Source organism: Vombatus ursinus, unplaced genomic scaffold (assembly GCF_900497805.2).
Source record: "Vombatus ursinus unplaced genomic scaffold, bare-nosed wombat genome assembly UNPS02015255.1, whole genome shotgun sequence".
Taxonomy (NCBI): Eukaryota; Metazoa; Chordata; class Mammalia; order Diprotodontia; family Vombatidae; genus Vombatus; species Vombatus ursinus.
In genome coordinates, this window is record NW_020955033.1 from 12,941,192 (window position 1) to 12,963,327 (window position 22,136).

General features: G+C 37.3%; 1 pseudogene; it reads right to left on the bottom strand.

Moving 5' to 3' along the window:
- Window positions 1-215: 215 nt before the first annotated feature.
- Window positions 216-22,136, bottom strand: part of LOC114031745 — a 29,829-nt pseudogene continuing 7,908 nt past the window's right edge.

Below are 22,136 nucleotides of genomic sequence, written 5' to 3' on the forward strand. Positions count from 1 at the left end.
AAATGGGATTTTGAGGTCCACAGACTCCAAGTGGGGAGGGGTGGGAGGAACCCTAGGGGGACTGAGCCGTGATTCTCAGCAGGTCCCAACCCAAGTCTTGGATGAGGTGGGAGTGGGGAGAACAGATGCAAAAATGGAGGGAAGGAGAAAGATACAAAAGAAGGGGGGAGGGGCAGGTTCTTGCTCTGATCCTTCTCCCAGGAGTCAGGAGATACCTAGATAGAACATTTAGCCAAGCCACTTTTGTCAAATACCCCCCCCAGGGGCAAAATAGATGGCTATCACCCCAAGGCCTGCTGCTAACACCATGTAGCTGTGACTGAGTGGCTCAGCCGGACAATGGAGCCAATGAATAAAGATGGTGCCACCCGGGAGAGGAGGAAGGCACTATCTAGGATGGCTAAGTTCAGGCAGATGCCCTGGCCTGGGCCCCAAGTCTCAGCTCCCCAACTACCACCTCACTGATACATCACAAGGGGAGGCCCCATAGAGTGGGGGTGAGGAAGGAAAGAGGCGCATACTGGAAGCCCCCCATTAGGAAAGGGTCCCCCAGCTTTGGGGCCTGCCAAGAAGCTGGGTGGTCAGGCTGTCACCCCTGCTATTGCTGCCAGTGTTCCCTCTATATTTGGGCAGCAATACCTGCTTCTCATAGTGGTAGAGTGAGGCCAGGGTATGAGGCAGCATCTGCAGGGCTCAGAATGTGAAGCCTGTGAGGGCTGCTGAAACAGTCACCACAGCCAGGTTCTGGGATAGACATGTCATACCAGCAGCCACTGGAAAGGCGAACACATGAGCCAGATACACTGCCCGGGTCCCAAAGCAATGCACAAGTGGGTCCATACCCAGCGAGAAGAGCAAGGAGACCATACACTGCAGGAAAAGCCCAAGGCTCCCCATATGCACAATTTCATCATCTGGGCATTGGTGCCAGGTTCAGCCCTAGGCATACCCTGATACAGCCCTTCACCTACAAAGTCAGTGTAGAAGAGAGTGAAAGTCACGAGTGCCATCCAGGCACAGAGCTCAGCCATGAAGGGCTGACATAGAGCTGGTGCACTTAGCAGCACACCCTGTGGAGATGTGGCATCAGGGCAGCTGGGTTTCAGAATGCAAGGTGGGCAAGCATGGACATCAATGAGAAGGAGCAGTGAGTACTGGGAGCCCTTCAGGGGGGTCAAATGAGCCCAGGGCTGCCTCCTCAGCCACCAGCAGTGTGGCTGCCATGGATGTGAGGAAGATGAAGGTATGCAGGCCAAAAAGACACTCCTCCTGGGTGCCTAGATAAGGTGCCAAGACATTGGCATCCCAGTCAGTAGCTGGCAGCAGGTACAGCAGCCTCCCAGGCTGATCATGAAGACATACATAGAGAAAGCCTGATGGCAATGGTTTGGGTCCCAGAAAAGGTCAGAGAGCATGGCCTCTAGTGGGGTAAAGCACAGCTGGCCACACCCAGGATCAGCAGCGCCAGCTCCAAGGGCCAAGCATCTGGGTACACCAGCCCAGTCAGGCGAATTATTTGAGGAATGAGAAAAAGACTCAATAGCACACCCAAGAACAGGGCTAGATGAAAGGTCAGCATCATCCATAGTACCCACACCAGTAGCCACTGGCTGAACCCAGGAGTGGGACAGATACCAGGCCCAAGACAGGGTCAATGAATGACCAGGACCATTGTCATAAACTTCTCTTGCACTCCAACTTCCAGTAGCAAAGGTGGCACATAAGTGATGCCTGTAGCCAGACTTCTAGGTCAAAGTTCAGCAGATTGACCAGCAGGAATTGGGTTAAACCATCTCAACAGACTGGTTAAACCAGGTTGAGGATAACTGACCAACCTCAAACCCAATTCATTACAGATACATGTACACAGCCTGCATAGGGATAATCAATCAAAATCCAAAACAAAGTGCACCTCCTTGTGATCGCATCAGGTTTAACTGAAAACTCCCAGTTCAACTCCTTCTATTAGCACCTACTATGTGCATAATACCATTCAGCTTTGATATTTCCAATTATGCTTATTGCATACTCACTGAGTTATAAAATTCAGTAATTCCCAATGAGTCTCTAATGCTTGAAAATATGGGGTAGAAAATAATAGCAGATTTAATTTCTGAACAATTCCCATTGCACTATTACAGACACAAAGGCATTAATCCAGGGCAACTGGTGAATTTTCTAAATACCTAATCATTTCTTGTCTTTATTCTTTACCTCATCTATTTCCTCTTTGCCTATTACTATCCATGCTTTAACTCAGGGATTCTACCCACTCTGGTAATCTCCAAAAGCCTATGGATATCAGGATAATGTTTTCCAATGCAGAAAATAAAATGCATGAGATTCCAGAGGAAATCAATTCTCTTAAAATATAATTATCCTTTTTATAAAAAAAAAAAACAAGTTAATAGATTCCCACAGGTTAACGATACCTACTTTAACTCATCTACCATAACTTCCCTCTTTCTTTTCCTGGTTTTTCCCTCTGATCTGAGGAAATCTAATTATATTTTTGACCTGGAAAAATGGTAACAGGAATAAAGGAGGGTGGAAAAAAGACATCCCTAGAATGCCAGGAATCACTTTTTAAAAATGACAAACAAATATGAACTTTGACACTTTTTTACCTTCGATACAATGAACCCTGGAGATGGTATAGGCCAAAAATCTATTCTTTATAAAATTCAAAAGTAAAAATGTTGGTGAAAGACCAATGTGGTGGCCAAAAGGAGGCTAATGAAAGAGCCAGATGAGAGAGGATTCTGGGAAGATGGCAGAGTAGGTCAGAAAATTCCAACTCTCCCGATCCCCTCCACAAACAAGACAAAATAGGACATCAGGGTGAATATAGAGTGCTAAAAATAAACAGGAGTTGGTGTAGAACAGTGGTCTTCCTGAGATAACCAAAGATTGGAAGAAAGATCCCAGGACAAAAGTTTGACTGAGTGAAGTGTAAACATCTCCAGGCTAGCTCTACTGAGGGCAACTGGGTTGGGCGGTAGCCTAGACCTCAGCCACAGGGATTTTCACCTCCTGGACAGTGTGGGGAGACAGGTGTCTAAATGAGGAAAGATTGAGGGAGCCTCTGCTGACAAGGGACACCAGGCCCAGCTGTGCTCCTGACACACGGTCCTGGGTGAGAAGGAACCGGCACAGACTTGGTGAGTGCAGAAGCCATTGGGCTGGCTGTGGACACTATATATCAAAGTGCAAAAGAACTGGGGTTACAGCCAAAAACATCTTACCCAGCAAAGTTAAAAACAAAAAAAAAATAAATATTCAATGAATTGAAGGACTTTCAGAATTTTATTGCAAAAAGACCAGAACTAAATAGAAAATTTGACATACAAGATCCAAGAGAAATATAAGGTAAACATCAAAGGCTAATTATAAGGGACTCAATAAAGATGAATTGTTTACTTTTTATATGTGGAAATGTAAATTATATGTCTAAGATTGTCATTAGTAATTGGGTAGTTCAAAAGAAAGAGAGGGTAGAGTTGAGTATGATGGGAGTCTAAAAAGCAAAATAATGGAGGAAAAGTTAAAAAGAGTGATTATTTCATACAAATGAGGGGTAAGAGGAAGAACTGATACAGAGGAATTATATGGGGGAGGAGGATGGGTAGTTCTGGAATCCTACTCTCAATGATAATGGGTTAGAGAGAAATATATACATGTAGGTAGGTAGGTAGGTAGGTAGGTATAAAAGTCTTTTAAATTCAGAAAGAAATAAGAGGGCAAAGGGATAGGATGAAGGGAGAGTATAATGGAGGGATTCTTGGAGGTGGGGTAGGTTAAGGAATAGGAGGGCAAGGTAGTGGGTAGAAATAAAGTAGAGAAGTGAGGTGAGATAGGAATAGGTTAAGAAGGCTAGTGAAGAACATAAGAAGAAGAAAAATATACAAGTAATTATAGATTAGAATGTGAATGGGATGGATTTATTCACAAAATGGAAATTGATAGCAGATTAAAAAGTTTAATTAAACATGTTGCTTTTAGGAAATGCTATAAAAAATGAGAGATACACACAAATACAAAACGAAGGTCGAGTAGAATTTATTATTTAAAAAAGCAGGGTTAGTAATCATGATCTCAGACAAAGTTAAAGCTAAAATCAGATTTAATCAAAAGAGAAAAATAGGGAAACCACACTGTATCAGCAATATTAATCAATAGTTTTAGATCACATAAAATAACCAGACAGCAAAAAAATGAGTATACCTGCCAAAACAGACACAGGAATTATACAAATATAAACACAAAACACCTTTTATACAAAGTTAGATCTAAATAATTAAAATAATATTTATCATGCATGGATAGGTAAAGCTAAAATAATTTTTTAAAATAACAGTTTTACCTAATTAATACATTTATACAATACCATCCCAATTAAATTACTTAAAAATTATCTTACTGAGACAGAAAAAATGATAACAGGGTTCATTTGGAAGAGCAGAGGGTCAGGAACTTTAAGGAAACCAGGGGGAAAAGGTATGAAGGAACTAAATTCAGTAGTATCAGACCTTAAACTATATTATAAGGTGAGAGTAGTGTTGAAGTATAAAATAGATAATTTTGATTATTTTAAATTAAAATTTTCCTATGTAAACAAAACCTATGTAGCCAAGAACAATGGGAATGTAGAAAAGCTGGGGGGAAAAAAACTCTCCCAGACAATCTCCCAGATAGAATGTGATTGGGTTGGAATATTGTTGTGGTGTAGGAAATGATGAGCTGGTGAATTTAGAAAAACATGGACTTGTGAAGGACCTTTCCACTTACAAAGAAATAGATAACAAGTAGAAATAAGCACAATATGGTCTTATGTACATGCATTTGACTGTATTTGTAAATGTGTGTATGCATATGGAGATCTATGTATATGTATGTGTATATGTATATACGTATGTTTGTATATATGTATGTGTATATGTATATGTATATGTGTGTGTATCCCAATTAATTGTATCTTTTTTGGGGGGGAGAAAGGGGGAAAATAAAGTAGAAGCACAACAGAGGACAAAAGAAAACATACAAAGAAGCAAAGAAAAGATGGATAGCTTTGAAAATAATGTGTGGTATTTATTATACAGGTTTTTTTGAAATGGAAATTTGTTGCTTCATATTGAATCCTTTCTTATGTACTGCTGTGTACATGGTAATGTTTTTTTTCTTATTTTGTATTTAGGTTTAAAATAAATTCAAATATAATGAAAAGAAAGAAGGAGATAGATGAACTATTGGTAAAACCCAAAACATAATCCTTATTTTATAATGGAATGATCTAAGAGCCTTAGGTTCAATCCATTTACCATAGATAGGAAATCAATTTTTTACTAGTGGAACCATTCCAGTCCTCCAGAAGTTGTATCTGCTTCATCCCAAAGTGAGCCCCTAGCTCTCTTCGCATGTATCATTGTAACAGGAGGCATTTGGGGACTGCTGCAATGTGTATCTCTAGGTCACTATGAATCCCTTCAACTTCCATAGCATCTGTGATTAGATACCCCGTAATCTTTCCTGTGATTGGCTGCCAAGTTATAAAACCACCTCTGATCCTAATACCCAAGGCAACACGTTTAGCAACAAGTATGGACAGGGTGGCAAACTTCTTGGCAAGCCCAGTGTGCCAAGTTCCAATCCTCAAAGGCCAGCAACTCTGGGAACCGCCCAGGGAAAGAACTGCTGTCAGGGAAAGAACAGTTGTTCTAAGCAGGCTTGCAGCCTTTAGCTCAAATAAGGAACATTATATGCAAAAATGATGTCTCACTTGCAAATGAGTTTCAGTCAAGCAACCCAATAAAAAGAGATAGGGACTGGACCTGTGATTTCACTGATTTAGGAGACCTGAGGATGATCTATATCAAAACAGGTTCAAACCATGTCTGCAGTTTAGAACTGCCTGGAGAAAAGCATCAAACATGCCAGAAGGGGAACACTATCAAATAAGGATTTGGCCAGAACCAGATTAAAATGTACCTGGGAAATAGTTAACAAAATAAATAAAAATACAACAGAACATGGATAATGTTAATATGCGGTTTTCTAAGTCAGTCTGAAGCCCAATGATTTGACAGGACCAAACTCTTAGACCGAAGAGAAGCCTGGACTCTAAGGAGAGAGAAATTCCAAGGTAGCTTTTATTTTGTTTCGTCAATCATTCACAGATCTTCACAACCCCATTTGGGGTTTTCTTAGAAAATATACTAGAATGGCTTACCATTTCCTTCAACTCATTTTACAGATGAGGAAACTGAGGCAAATGGGGTTAAATGACTTGCACAGGGTCACACAGCTAATAAGGGTCTGAGGCTGGTTTTGAACTAGGCTCTTTCTAACTCCAGGACCAACGCTCTACCCACTGCACCACCTAGGACAGCACCAGCCTAAACTGCAGTGCTAAAACAAATCTATGGCAGCATAAATGTGCACCTGCTACTTTTCTCTACCATTGCCTATATCCACAGTTGTATTCGGGAACTGGTCAATACACAATTGCTGCCATATTTGGGGCCAAAAGTCTGCTATGGATAGGGCTGTGGGAGTAGGGTAGAAATTAGTCAGCATTGCCCTTGGAAAGACAAAATAATAATAATATGTAGCATTTATACATCGCTTTAAGGTTTACAAACCACTTTACATATGTTAACTTTTGGATCCTCACAACCCTGTGAGGTAGGGACTGTTATTGTCCCCATTTTACAGTTAAGGAAACTGAGGCAAACAGAGATTAAGTGACTAGCTCAGGATTACACAGCTAGCAAATGTCTGAGGCAGGTTTTGAATTTGTCTTCCTGACTTCAAGTCCCACACTCTCTCCATTCAAGGACAGACCGCCACTCCAGATCTTTCCAAAAAGAGACCCTGGCAGGCTTCTGAAGCTGCTTATCTTATCTCTGTCCTTGACATCTGGTGCTCATCTTGTTAATGAGGTCTTGTCCTACCCTCAATGAATTACCTCCATTAAATGAGCCATTAAGTAGTAAGAGTACGGATGGGACAGGTGGCATCAAAAACCTGGCAGTCATTTTAGGGATGTAGAAACTGAGGCCTAGAGAATTTGAACTGACTTGCACAAGGTCACAACACTGGGATTTGACCCCAGGTTTTCTGTTTCCACATCCTGCATCACAAGTTAATATGTGCAATGATGATGATAATGTCCTGTTTTATTGCCTAGACTGGAGCCTTTCTTTGTCTTAAATAATATCTTTACTTTTACTGAGAAATGTCCTGGCTTGCCCAATTTATATAATGTTATTGGTCCTTTCCTCTCTGGTCACATTCCTCTCCTCTTTAGAACCACTCCTCAACCTTGACCTTGATTCCATTCAACCCTAACAACCTTCCAACCTTAGCTGCAGGAAGAAGTTTCAGGACACTTACCCTTTGTGTCCTGGATCAGCATATGTGAAATCTCTTGCTTTAACATACATAAAACAATCTGTAAACTCTGTAAAACTTTCAGGTACACTTTATCTCCTAAACAATAAGCTGGTTGACTAAATTCATTATTTTGCTATGCCTTGACTTATAATAAGTTTAAAAATGTCTTTCTACCCTAACTTTAGATAAATCAACTATAAAATGATTAATAAATCTAAAGTCTGATGAATAAGCATGATTCATCTTCCTTTTAGCCATTATGTGAGTGTCCCCTGAGGCTCAAGCCTGCGCTTTTTGTCTCTCTCTACATTCTTTCCTTTGGTGACCTTTTCAGCTCCCATACGTCTAATTAGCACTTCTGTTCAGATGACTCTTCCCGGTCACACACACACACACACACACACACACACACACACACGTATATGAATATATAACTAAAGTTATATATATATATATATACGTATATAAATATATGTGCATATATAAGCATATATTCTTATATAAATATATGCATAAACATATATGCATATATAAACATATATATTCATCCCTAATATGTCTCTTGAACTAAAGTTCCATGCTACCAGCAAATTCATTTGGATATCCTGTTGACATCTCAACTTCAATGTAACCAATCAATATATCTTCAATTTCATTTCCATCCATCAATCATAGGATCACAAGATCACAGAATCATGAATCTAGAGATAGAAGGGACCTCCAAAGCCAAAGAGTCAAACGTCCTCATCTGTAAGATGAAATAATTGTGTCCCAATTTTATTTACTTGCCAAAGGTCATAATGGCAGCAAGCATAAAAGGTAAGACTTGAACCCAGGGCCTCTGACTCCACAATCTTTAAACTCCTATTATATGCCAGGCACTGTGTTAGGTGCCAGGGATACAAAGACAAGAATGGGATAGTCCTTACTCTCAAGAAGCTTGCAATCTAACACGGGGAAAACAGGTAGGTGTAATTTTACAAAATCTAAAATAATTACAAGCTCATTTCAAGGGGGAAGCACTGGCAGTCAGAGGGATCAGGGAAAGCTTCATGTAAGATATGCTTCTTGAACTGAACATTGAAGGGGACTAGAGATTCTAAGAGGTAAAGGTGGGGAAGGAGAGCACGCCAAGCATGAGGGACAGCCTGTGGAGAGGCAGAGATGGAAGATGGGACACCTTGGGTTGGGGGCACCTAAGAGGCCGGTTTGGCTGGACTGAAGAATGCTTAAAGGAAAGAAATATGTAAGTCTGGAAAGGTCGGCTGGAACAAGATTTGAAGGACTTTGAATGGCAAACAGAAGAATTAGTGTTTAAAACTAGAAGCAACAGAGAACCTCCTGAGTTTGTTGAGCAGGACTGTGACAAGGTTAGGTCTGTACTGGAGCAATATTGCTTTGGCAGCTGCATGGAAGATGGACTGGGCTTATCATCTTGCCCTTAACCTTTTCTTGATCCAGAGTTCCCTATTTTGAGGACACCACCATCCTTCTAGTTACTGGCTTATGACTTTGGAACCTTCTTAAACTCTACATTGCTGAATCTATTCAGTTTCTAAGTTCTGTTGAGGCTGACTTTCTTCTCTCATTTATGTGGCCACCACCCTAATTTAAGCCCTCATCTCCATAATAATAATAGTAGTAATAATAATAATAATGGAAAGCACTTATATAGAATTTTAAGATTTGCATTGCACTTTACAAATATTTTCTGATTTAATCCTCAAAACAACCCTGGGAGGTAAGTGTACTTGTTCCCATTTTATAGATGAGGAAACTGAGGCAGACAGAGGTTAAGTGACTTAGTTCAGTTCACACAGCTAATAAGTGTCTGAAGCCAGATTTGATTCTAGGTCTTCTCTTCATTGTCACATAGTAGCCACCTTTCACCTGGACTTCCAAAGGCCTCCTAATTAATCTTCTTGCCCTCATTTTCTTCCCCCTTTGATCCATCTTCCCCACAGCTTTCAATACATATTGCTGACACAGAGGCTGACCATGTCCCAAGGCCTTTCACCTCTCTAAAATTTTTGATGGCTGTCATTTGCTTCCAGGATAAATTCAAAATGCTAAGCATTTGAAGTCCTTCCTAGCCTGGCTCTTGCCTTTCTACTCTTGTTTCAGATGATTCCCCTTCAGGAAATCGCTAAAAGTTCCCAATAAAAGCTGGCCCCACCCCAAAGCTGTTGCTGTTCTTCAGTGAGCAGCCAGTCAACATGTTGCTATCTTGAAATAATTATAATAAAATCCTTTTAATTTTCTTTGTCCTGAATTTTACCTCATTAATCAGGGTGAAAGCCAAATGAAGAATTTTACTTTCAACATTATGCAGGGGTGGAGGTGCCTCAAGAAAGAACAGGGAAACATGGTTTCCATTGTGAGGTAAGGCCCTAGGGAAATGATATTACTTGTCTTTCCTATCTGGGAGGTCATAGTCATAAGGAACATGTGGGAAAAGTCATCAATTTGAGGGCAGGTGACCTGGTAGTTAGGTAGATTAAGACATCATCATTTCATCCCACTTTTCAAGAGGACCTGGAACCTTTTAATTTCACTTTAAGTACTGCTCTGTACTAGTTGTTTATTATTACTGATAATGGAATAAGGTTACTCATAATATTCTTTGTGCAACTCAGAGTAGGGGAGCCGTGTTTACTATATAATCTTGATACTCACACACTTATGTACATATGCCATAACCTTTTCAAATATGAAATAAATTTATGCTGTTTGAGATCCTAATGTCCACAAAATCAGTATCTACTGAATGACTTATTTTCCCTAGAGCCTTGCTCTCCATGAAGGCCAAAAGAGCTTTGCATGTGGTCACTGTCATCCTGGGTAGCTTCTTTCTCTCTCCTGTAGCAGAGGAATGATATCTCCCAGGAGAACCCAACCTTTTGGATTACTCTGTTCTAGTATTCCTTACCCAGGTTGAGGTCATAAGCAGAAGAAGAAGTAAGGAGGGAAAGACAGCGAGAGAGAGAGAGATTCTAAGCTCAAGGGAATCAACATTTCTCTGTGTGTGTGTGTGGCTTTATTTTATTTTTAATTTATGGTATAACACAAGCATTTCCATAACATAGCAGGATAAAAAAAGGTGATTTTATATGAAAATGCAAATCTATTATTCTTTCTATTCCCTTCAAATATATAGTAAAGTTACCATGTAAAACATTTTTCTTTTTCTTCTCTCCTCTCCCCCCTTCCCTAGAGATGGCTGCCATTAGAGATAGATAGATAGATAGATAGATAGATAGATAGATAGATAGATAGATAGATAGATACATAGATACATAGATACATAGATACATAGATACATAGATATATAGATACATAGATACGTAGATAGATACATAGATAGATACTTAGATAGACAGATAGATAAATGAATAATACATGTAAAATCACTCTACATATTTCTATTTAATTAGTTCTTTCTCTGGATACAGATAGTATCTCCTTCATAGGTCTTTTGTAGTTAATTTGGGCATTTGTAATAATAAAAATGACAGTCACTCAAAGTTGTTTTTAAAACAATATTACTGTTATTGTATAAAATGTTCTCTTGGTTCTGCTCATTTAACTCTATTATTTTTTGCAAATCTATACATGTTTTTCTAAGATCATCATGCTTATTATTTCTTATAGCACAGTAGTATTCCATCACAATCACATAGCACAACTTGTTCAGCCATTCTCCAACTGATGGGCATCCCTGTAATTTCCAGTTATTTGCAACCACAAAGAGAGCAGCTATAAATATTTTAGAACATATAGGTTCTTTTCCATTTTCCCTAATCATCTTTGGAAATAGACCTAGAAGTGGTATTGCTGGATCAAACGGTATAGACAGTTTAATAACCCTCTGGACATAATTCCAGATTGCTCTCCAGAATGGTTGGATCTGTCACGGTTCCACCAACAGTGAACTAGTGTCCCAATTTTTCCACATCCCCTCTAACATTTGTTGCTTTCCCCTTCGATCATTTTAGCCAATCTGATAGATGTAAAATGATATCTCAAGGTCATTTTAATTTACATTTCTCTAATCAATAATGATTTAGAGCATTTTTCATATGACTAAAAATTGTTTTGATCTATTCATCTAAAAACTGCCTGGTCATATCCTTTGACCACTTACCAATTGGGGAATGATTCATATTCTTATAAATCTGACAAAGATATTTATATTTTTGAGATATGAAACCTTTATCTGAGAAACTGTCTATAAAAAATTTTTCCCAATTTTCTTCTTTCTTTCTGATCTTGGCTACGTTTGTTTTATTTGTACAAAACTTTTTTAATTTATGTAATTGAAATTATTCATTTTACACCTCACACTGCTCTCTCTCTTTTGTTTGTTCAAAAACTATTCACCTATCTATGTCTGATAGGTAATATGTTCCATGTTCTTCAAATTTACTTCCAATATCTCTCTTTATATCTAGGTCATGTATCCATTTTGAGCTTATCACAGTAAATGGTGTAAGATATTGGTCTATGCCAAATTTCTGCCAAACTGCTTTCCAGTTTTTCCAAGAATTTTTGCCAAATAATGATTTCTCATCCCAAAGACTTAAGTCTTTACACTTGCCAAATACAAGGTTACTATATTCATTTTCTGCCATAAATTGTATTTCTATTCTGTTCAACTGACCTACCTTTCTATTTCTTAGTCAGTAACAGATAATTTTGGTAATCACTGCCTTATAATATAGTTTAAGATTTGATTCAGCTTAACCTCCTTCATTTGCATTTTTTTCATTAATTCCTTTGCTATTCTTGACTTTTTGTTCTTCCAAATGAATTTTGTTACTTTTTCTGTGGAAGTACTCCCAAGAATAATATGTCTATTTTCTGTGAGTTACCTCACCTGGCAGGTGCAATGGATGCAGAGTAAGCCTGTTTGCCAAAAGGAACCAATCAGGAGACTTCAGTGAGCCAAAGCTTGCTCACCCCCAGACGCCTTTGCTGGTATTTGCTGGCTGACCTTGCTGAGATATGCCCTCCCCCAACCTGGACCAAACCAGCCTTGTGGTCAACTGTTCCAACAAAACAACTTGGTTCTGTGTTCCCACCTGTTTGTGGGAAAGATATTCCATTCTTTTTCCCAACCCTTCCCTGAGCCTCCCCTTTCTTGTTTTCAAGCATAAATCTCCCCTTCCTCTCCTGGACTTGGGGCAACTTTGTACTTTGCACTGGGGTGCCTTGGCACTAATGTCTGATTTTCCTTCTAATAAAACTTTTCTGCTTTTAATTCAACTTGGACTTCTCTGCATTTTGAGGTGTGGGCTTCACCCAATAGACATTTCTGGTATCAGAAGTGAGATTCATCATGGTGAGGGACTTTTTCATGACCACTGGAAGGGTAATCCAAGTGCTTTGGTACTAGCTCAGACCCTTTGATGTCCAGCCTGCCATCTCACCCCTAGAGGTCCAGGAAGTGCCTCCCTGCTTGAATCCTGTATTCCTAGTATAAATTCTGCTTGGTCAAAATATATAATCTTTGTAATATGTTGTAATCTTTTAGCTAGTACTTTATTTAGAATTTTTGCAACCATGTTCATTAATGAAATTTGTCTAAAATATTCTTTCTCTGTTTTTATTCTTCCTGGCTTAGGTATCAGTATCATATTTGTTTTATTAAAGGAGCTTAGTAGGACCTCTTCTTTGTCTATTATTCCAAATAATTTATTTACTATTAGGATTAGTTGATCTTTAAATGTTTGATAGAATTCACTTGTAAATCCATCTGGTCCCAGTGCTTTTTTCTTAGGAAGCTCGTTTTTGGCCTGTTCAATTTCTTTTTTTCAAAATATGTCTATTTACCCAGAACTATATGAACACAATTATAAAACTTTTCATACAAATAAAGTCAGATCTAAACAATTGGAAAAATATCAATTGTTTATGGGTACACTAAGCTAATATAATAAAAATGACAATTCTACCTAAATGAATTTACTTATTCAGTACCACACAATCAAACTATCAAGACATTATTTTATAGAGCTAGAAAAAATAATAACGTAATTCATCTGGAACAACAAAAGGTCAAGAATATCAAGGGAATTAATGGAAAAATGCAAAAGATGATGGCTTAGCAATACCAGGTGTAAAACTATATTATAAAGCAGCAATCATCACAAGTATTTGGTACCTGCTAAGAAATAGAGTGGTGGATCAGTAGATTAGGTATACAGGACACAGTAGTAAATGACTATAGTGATATACTGTTTGATAAATCCAAATACCCCAGCTTCTGGGATAAAAATTTAATATTTAACAAAAACTGCTAGGAAAACTGGGAAATAGTAAGGCAGAAACTATGTTTAGACCAACATCTCACACCATATATCATGATAAGGTCAAAATAGGTACATGATTTACACATAAAGGGTGATGCCATAAGCAAATTAGGAGAGCAAGGAATAGTTTACCTGTAAGATCTACAGAGAAGAGAAGAATTCATGACCAAACAAGAGATAGAGAACATTATGAAAAGCAAAATGGATAATTTTGATTATATTAAACTAAAAAGCTTTTGCACAAACAAAACCAACACAACCAAGATTAAAAGGAAAGCAGAAAACTGGGAAACAATTTTTACAGCTAGTGTTTCTGATAAAGGCTTTTCTAAAATGTAGAGAACTTAGTTAAATTTAAAAGAATAGCCATTCTCAATTCGTCAAAGCATATGAACAGGCAGTTTTCAGATAAAGAAATCAAAATTGCCTATAGTCATAAGAAAAAATTGTATAAATCACTATTGATTAGAGAAATGCAAATTAAAACAACTCTGAGGAACTACCTCATACCTAACAGATTGGCTAATATGACAAAAAGGAAAATTATAAATGTTGGAGAAGAGGTGGGAAAATTGGGACACTGATGCATTATTGGTAGAGTTATGAACAGATCCAACCATTCTGAAGAGCAATTTGGAGCTATGCCCAAAGGGCAGTCAAAATGTATACCTTTTGATCTAGCAATACCACTACTAGCTGCTATAAAAATATTTATAGCAGCTCTTTTTGTTGTGGCAAAGAATTGGAAACTGAGGAGATGCCCATCAATTGGGGAATGGCTGAACAAGTTATGGTATATAAATGTAATGGAATACTATTGTGCTATAAGAAATGATAAGCAGGCAGATTTCAGAAAAACCTGGAAAGATTTACATGAACTGATACTGAGTTAAATGAGCAGAATCAGGAGAACATTGTACACAGTATCAATAACATTGTGCAATAACTGTAATTGACTTAGCTCTCCTCAGCAATACAATGATCCAAGACAATTGGAAAAGACTCATGATGGAAAATGTTATTCACATTCAGAGAAAGAACTGACAGAGTCTGAATACAAATAAAAGCATACTATTTTCACTTTTGGGGGTTTTTTTATGATTTTTTCTTTTATTCTGTATCTTTCACAATATGACTAATGTTGAAATATGTTTTACATTATTGCACTTTATAACCTATATCAGATTGCTTGCTGTCTTATGGAGAGGGGAGGGGAGGGAGGGAAGAAGAAAAATTTGGAATGCAAAATCTTTCAAAAAAAGAATGCTGAAAGCTGTCTTTACATGTAATTGAAAAAAATACTATTAATTGAAAAAATAAATAAAATAAAATAGGTCTATTTAGATAGTGTACTTGCTTTTCTGCTAATCTAGGAAATTTATATTTTTATAAATGTTCATCCATTTCACTTAAATTGTTAAGTTTATTGGCATATTTTATTTTATTTTTGGCAGCTTATTATTGTGATCACATTTTAATCCCAAATTGTGGGTAATTCTGCCTCCAAATTTACTCCACAAACAGACAGAACATTGCCTCAAAGTGAATACAGAGCTGCAAAAATAAAAGGGTAAAGCAGTTGTCCTCCTAAGACAACTTGAGAGGACCTCAGGTAAGACAAGGCCTATGGAGGTTTGCCCTGAAAGGAGTGTAAATACCTCCAGGCTGATTCCACTGAATCAACAAATAGTAGACCCCGGGGAAATTGGGTTAAGAAACAGACTGGACCTGGAGAACTTTCACCTCATGACCTTTCACTTCACCACCTCAGGAACTTTCATCTCAGAAACTTTTACCTCACAGACTTTCATCTAATAAACAGTGTGAGGATCAGATGGCTGAATGGGGAAGACTGAAGGATACCTGCTATTTCCAGATATCAGGCCTATCGGTGCTGATCAGACGTGATCCCAGATTGTGGCTATGGGCAAGGAGGAGTGAGCACATGCCACATGAGTGTATACCACAGGGAGAAAGAGCATTTTCAAGACAGTGTGGCTGGGGGACCTAACTGTGGCTTAGGGGAAGAGAGGAGTACCTGATATTGAGGCCCCAGAAAGAATTCAGAAAATAACAGTAAGGAGGATCTGAGGCCTAAGACACCATTACCCACAACTTGGAATTAAAACCTGATTGCAATAATAAGTTATTAAAAATAAAATAAAATAAAATAAAAATGAGTAAGCAAAGGGAAAAGAACCTGATCAAAGGTAGCTACAATAGTCCAAAAGACGATCTGGATTCACATTCAGAGGAAAATAGTTAGGTGAAAAAAAAAACTACTTCTACCCCAAAGAGCAAAGGGAAATGGTCACAGGCCCAAAAAGAGTTCCTGGAAGAATTTTAAAAGGACTTCAAAAATCAAATAAGAAAGATCAAGGAAAAATTTGGTGGGGGGGTGGGAAGCAATCCAAGAAAATGATGAAAAGAAAGTTAACCAAATAGGGAAAGAGGTCCAAAATCTTAAAGAAGAAAATAACTCCTTGAAAACTAGAATTGTGCAAAGGGAATTTAATGATATAAGACACAAAGAAATAATAAAACAAAATGAAAACAATTAAAAAAAAGAAGAGAATCTGATACATCTTATTAGAAACAATTGATCTGGGGAACAGATTTAGGAGAGACAATGTAAGAATTGTTGGACTATCTGAAAGTTATGATGTTTAAAAAAAGAAGCTTGATACAATATTACAAGAAATTGTTAAGGAAAATTGCCCTGAAGTTCTAGAAAAAGAAGGTAAAAATAGAAAAACCAATCTACCACTTACCACCAGAAAGAGATCCTAGGAGGAAAACTTACAGATATGTCATAGCCAAGTTTCAAAACTCCCAGGTTAAGGAGAAAATATAAGCAACAAGGAAAAAAAAGCAATTTAAATACTGCAGGGGTATAATCAGGATTTCACAAGACCTAGCAAGTTCTACATTAAAAGACTGTAGGTCTTGGTACATTATGTTTCAAAAAGCAAAAGGGCTGGGGTTGCAATCAAGAATAACTTACCCAGCAAAGGTGAGTACAACTTTGAATGAAAAAAAAATAGATATTTAATGAACTGAAAGGCTTTCAGGTATTTGAGGGGTGGGTGTGGGTGAGAGAGACCAAAACTCAATGGAAAATTTAATATACAAGATACAGAAGAAATATCAGGAAAAAATTAATTGTAAGGGACTCATTAGGGTCAAACTTACTTATATGGAACTTATATGAAAATGTTATATATATATATATTATATATACACATATACATATATATGTACATATATGTGTTCCTTATATATGAAAATGTTATTATTAAGGTATTTATTATCAGTAGACAATCAACAAACAGTAGTTAGAAAGGTTTAGGCTGAGTTGAGTATAATGAGGTGATTTTAAAAAAACAAAATTGGATAGGAAAAGTTAAAAGGTACAATTATTTCATACAAATGGGGTGTGAAAGGAAGAACTGAATCAAAGGAAGCAGATGGGGTAATGTTGGAAATTTATTTTCATTGGATCTGGTTTGAAGGAGAAACAATGTGCACATGTGGAGGGGTGTAGAGGTCTTCTGAACTTATAGAGGTGAGAGGCCTGGGGGACAGGATATGGAAGGGACTTTTAGAAAAGTCTGTAGATTAAGTTTTAGGAGGATGGGGGGAGAGGGTGAAGGAGGGCTTGTAGAGGGGTGGGTAGAATAAGGAATAGGAGAGTAAGGGGAGAGGATAAGGTAATAGGGATAGGGTAAAAAAGAGTCCAAGAAGGACAATAGTGAGTAAGAATAGGATGGAGGGAAATTCACAAATAATGATTATAACTTTAAATGTGAATGGGATGAACTCACTCATAAAATGGAAACAGATAGCAAAATGGATTAAAAATCAGAATCCAACAATATGTTGTTTATAAGAAACACATTTAAGAATGAGAGATACACACAGAGTTAAAATGGAAGGTTGGAGTAGAATTTATTATGCTTCAGATGATGCAAAAAAGGCAAAGGTAGCAATCATGATCTCAGACAACATTAAGGCTAAAACAGATTTAATTAAAAGTGATAAATAGGATAACTACATTTTGATAAAAGGTACCATAGACAAGAAAGCAATATCATATTACACCTATATTCACCAAATACTATAGCATTTAAATTTTTTAAAGAAAAGCTAAATGAATTATAGGTGGAGATAGATAGTATGAGAGTAGTGGGGGACTTAAATCTTCCCCTCTCAGAATTAGATAAATCTAATAAAAATATAAATAAGAAAGAAGTCAAGGAAGTGAATGGATAAGCTAAATATAATAGATATTTGGAGAGAATTGAATGGGAAGAGAAAATAATATACTTTTTCTCAGTGGTTCATGATACCTTTACAAAGATCAACCATATATTAGGACATAAATTTTATAGTTAAAAGCAGAAAAGCAAAAATTTCAAAAGTATCCTTTTCAGATCAGAATACAATAAAAATTAAATTTAATAAGAGACCACAGAAATACGGATTAAAAACTAATTGGGGGGCAGCTAGGTGGCACAGTGGATAGAGCACTGGCCCTGAAGTCAGGAGGACCTGAGTTCAAATCTAGCCTCAGACCAAACACTTGACACTTACTAGCTGTGTGACCCTGGGCAAGTCACTTAACCCCAATTGCCTAAAAACAAAACAAAACAAAACAAAACAAAACAAAAAAAAATAATTGGAAATTAAAAAACCTAATCTTTAAAAATCAGTCAATTAAAGAACAAATCATAGAAATAATCAAAAATTTCATTAAAGAAAATGACAATGAGACAGCATATCACAATCCATGGGATATAGCAAAAGCAGTAATGAAAGGGAAATGTCTCTAAATCTCTAAATGCTTACATGAATAAAAGAGAAAAAGAGCAGACAAATGAATTGAATATGCTATGAAAAAAACTAGAAAAAGAATAAACTAAAAATCCCCAATTAAACACTAAATTGGAAAATCCTAAAAATTAAAGATGAAAGTAATAAAATTGAGTGTAAAAAAACAATAAAATAGATAAATCATTGGTTAATAATAATTAATAATAATCATTGGTTATAAAAAAGAATACCAAATCACTAGTATTAAAAACAAAAAGGGTTAATATACCACTAATGAAGATGAAATTAAAGCAATTGTAAGGAGTTATTTTGCCCAACTATATGGAATCAACATTTCCTAGATTAGAGTTCTTTCCAAGCCTGCCAGAGACAAATAGGCTGAGAGAAATACCTTCCTACAATCCTTTGCTAGTACATCCTTGGGTTTCCTTCCCACAGATATCTTCCCTTTTGGTAGAACCTCAATTACATCCTTCCCTGTCATGTTGTTACAGATGGAGGCTTCCTCTCATGATATTATATGTCTCTCCCAAGGGACCCAATTTGTGTAAAGTTTGCATGTGGGAGACCAGAGGCAAGCCTAACTTCCCCCTAAAAATCATGTTTTATACAGGAGGTTTCAGGTATTATTCCTCTTACCTATATTTTGCTTTTAATTCTCTAAGTACCTATTTCATTCCTCAGTTAAAAGTAAGATCTCTGAAAAAAAGAAACGCTTCTCTCTCTCTCTCCCTCCCCCTCTCTCTTTCCCTCTCTTTCTCTCTTTTTGTCTTCATATGCCCAGGACCTACCACTGAAGCTGGCATTTAGTAGACAAGAGGTTAACAAGTGGTTGTTGAATTGAATTAAATAGAATTTGAAAGGTTTCTGATAAAGAACAAAGGCCAAGTGGCCAGTCTGGGAAGTCTAGAATGCTATTTGTCCACCAGAGCTTTGCCAGAGGTTGGACTGGGTCCCAATAAGTTTTGGTAACATCCTATTTTTTTTTTAGATCTAAATCTTCCAGTTTTCACTCATTCTCTACTGCCTGGAAAGATTGGCAACTGGAGGTGCAGACTCATGGTTTACTTGTTCAGTCATGTCTGACTATTCATGACCCCATAGACCACATTGTCCATGCAATTTGTCATTTCCATCTACAGTGAATTAAGGCAAACAGTGGTTGAGTGATTTGCCCAGGATCACAAAACTAGTAAGTGTCTGAGACCATATTTGAACTCAAGTCTCTCTGACTCCAGGCTCAGTCTGTACCATCTGACTACTGAGCCTTAGTTGACCTCAAAGTAATTGCCACAAAGACAAAGCTGGCTGGTTTGTCTGGGAAATAATATAATATATTTAATAATCTAAATTCAAGCAAATAAATGTTCACACTCTCCAATGACCCCAAAAAGAAAGCTTAATGTCAACAATTTTTTTCTTTTACAATATTGTATTTTAGTTTTATCTGTCCTTTTCTCTATCCCCTTTTTAAAAAAAAATTTATATTTCTCTAATCAACAGTGATTTAGAGCATTATTTAATATGCTCCCCTAATATGATTAGAGATAGCTTTGATTTCTTGTTCTGAAAACTGCCTATTCATTTCAATTGTGGATTGTCATTTATTTCTTATAAATTTGGCTCAGTTATCTATATATTTGAAAATTGAGGACTTCCTTTATCATAGAAATTTGCTATAAAAAATTTGATTATTACCTCATTGCCTGTGGTATCTTTTAGAAAAATGTGGTTTCCCTAATTATTTCTTTGAGTTAGTCTACTTTTTATTTTTGCTTTCTCTGAGATCATACTTGCTGCTCCTGTCTTCTTTTATTTACCTCTGCTGAAACACAGTAGATTCTGCTCCAGCCCCTTATTTTAATTGTGTGTGTATGTGTCTTTCTTTTTCAAGTGTATCTCTTATAAACAATGTACTGTTGGATATTGGTTTCTAATCCATTCTGCTGCCTGCTTCCATTTTATGGGTGAGTTAATCTCATTCACACTCATTGTTATAAGGACTATGTATTTCCTTCTATCCCATTTTCTTCTACATATGTCTCTCTCTGTGTCTCTTTTTACCTTGATCTTCCTCAAAAGTCTGTTTTGCTTCTAACTATTGCCTCCCTTAATCCACCCTCCCATTTATCATCCCCCATTCTTTAATCCCCTTTCCCTCCTACTTGCCTATTGGTTAAGATAGATTTCTATACTCATCTGAGTGTGTGTGTGAGTGTGTTCTTCCCTCTTTGAATCAAATCAGATGAGAATGAGGTTCAAGTATTGCCCACACCCCACCATTTTCCCCCCTACTGCAAAATCTCCTCCTTGTATGCCTCTTTTATGTAAGATAATTTTTCCCATTCTTCCTCTCTCTTCCCCCCTTCTCCCTGTGCATCCCTCTAGATCTTCATCTCATTTTAAAACTAGAAATTGCTAAGTATTAAGCAATTAAAACTTGCATATAAAATTGGAAGTTATTTTCATTTTATTTGTATTTTTATTTTCATTAGAGTCTTTATCAAAAGGTACCTTAGAAGAGAACAAGTCCATTCCCAGGGCTCACAGGGAAAATGAGGCAGTGAGTTCTGCCTAAGCTAAGGAAATAATGCCAAAGAACTGGTTCAGGTCAGTTAGAATTGACCTCCATAAAGATGAAAGTGTGAGGGAGAAAGTATTGGGGATAAGTCATTTGGGGCAGGTGGTACTAACAAAGGCAGTTTGACCTTAGGCACAGTTGTCATGGAAAAAGGGATGACCTGTACCTTTCCCCTCCTTCCCAAGCCTCCATCATCAGCAACTTCTTCACCATCTCCCTGGAATAACACACCAGGATGGGAAGTATATCACACCACCACTCACTAAATTTTGGTGAGAGAGAAAGAGACAGAGACAGAAACAGAGGGACAGAGAGACAATGACAGGGACAGAGAGACAAAGACAGAGACAGAGAGACAGAGAACAAGTGGAAATTGAGAATACCTGAAAGGAGGATCCTTTGGAGGATACTTTCTATTTCCACTTTGTCTTCTGGTTCTAAGAGATCTGGGCAATTTTTAAAAACATTCTGTTTAGACTCATGTTTCAGTCATGGTGGTGAGGCAGTCTGTTGATTTCCTAAATTTTTCCTCCTTGATCTTTTCCCCTGGTCAGTTATTTTTGCTAGGACATACCTTACACTTTCTTCTATATTTTCAGCCTTTTAATTCATTTTAATATTTCTTGTTGTCTCATGAAATCATTGGCTTCTTTTTGGTCCATTCTAATTTTTAAGGAATTTGTTGCTTAAGAAAAATTTTATAACTCCTAGAACAAGCTGTTAAATTCCCTTTCTACTCCTTTCTTTCATAGCTCTCATGCATTTTCCAGTTTTCCCCCCAAGTACTCTCATTCCATTTGTGGAAACATTTTTAACTCTTTTTTAAAACTCTTCCTTCATCTATTCCATGAATTCTAGTTGAGTTTGTGCCCAAGCTGTGTTTTTCTGTGAGGCCTTGCTAGTAGACATGTTGGAGTCATTCTCTTCTGCAATTGTGTTTTGAGCTTCCCTGTCTCCATAATAACTCTTTTCCTTGGGGTTTTTTAGTTTGCCCATTCTTCCAGCCTACTTCTTGACTT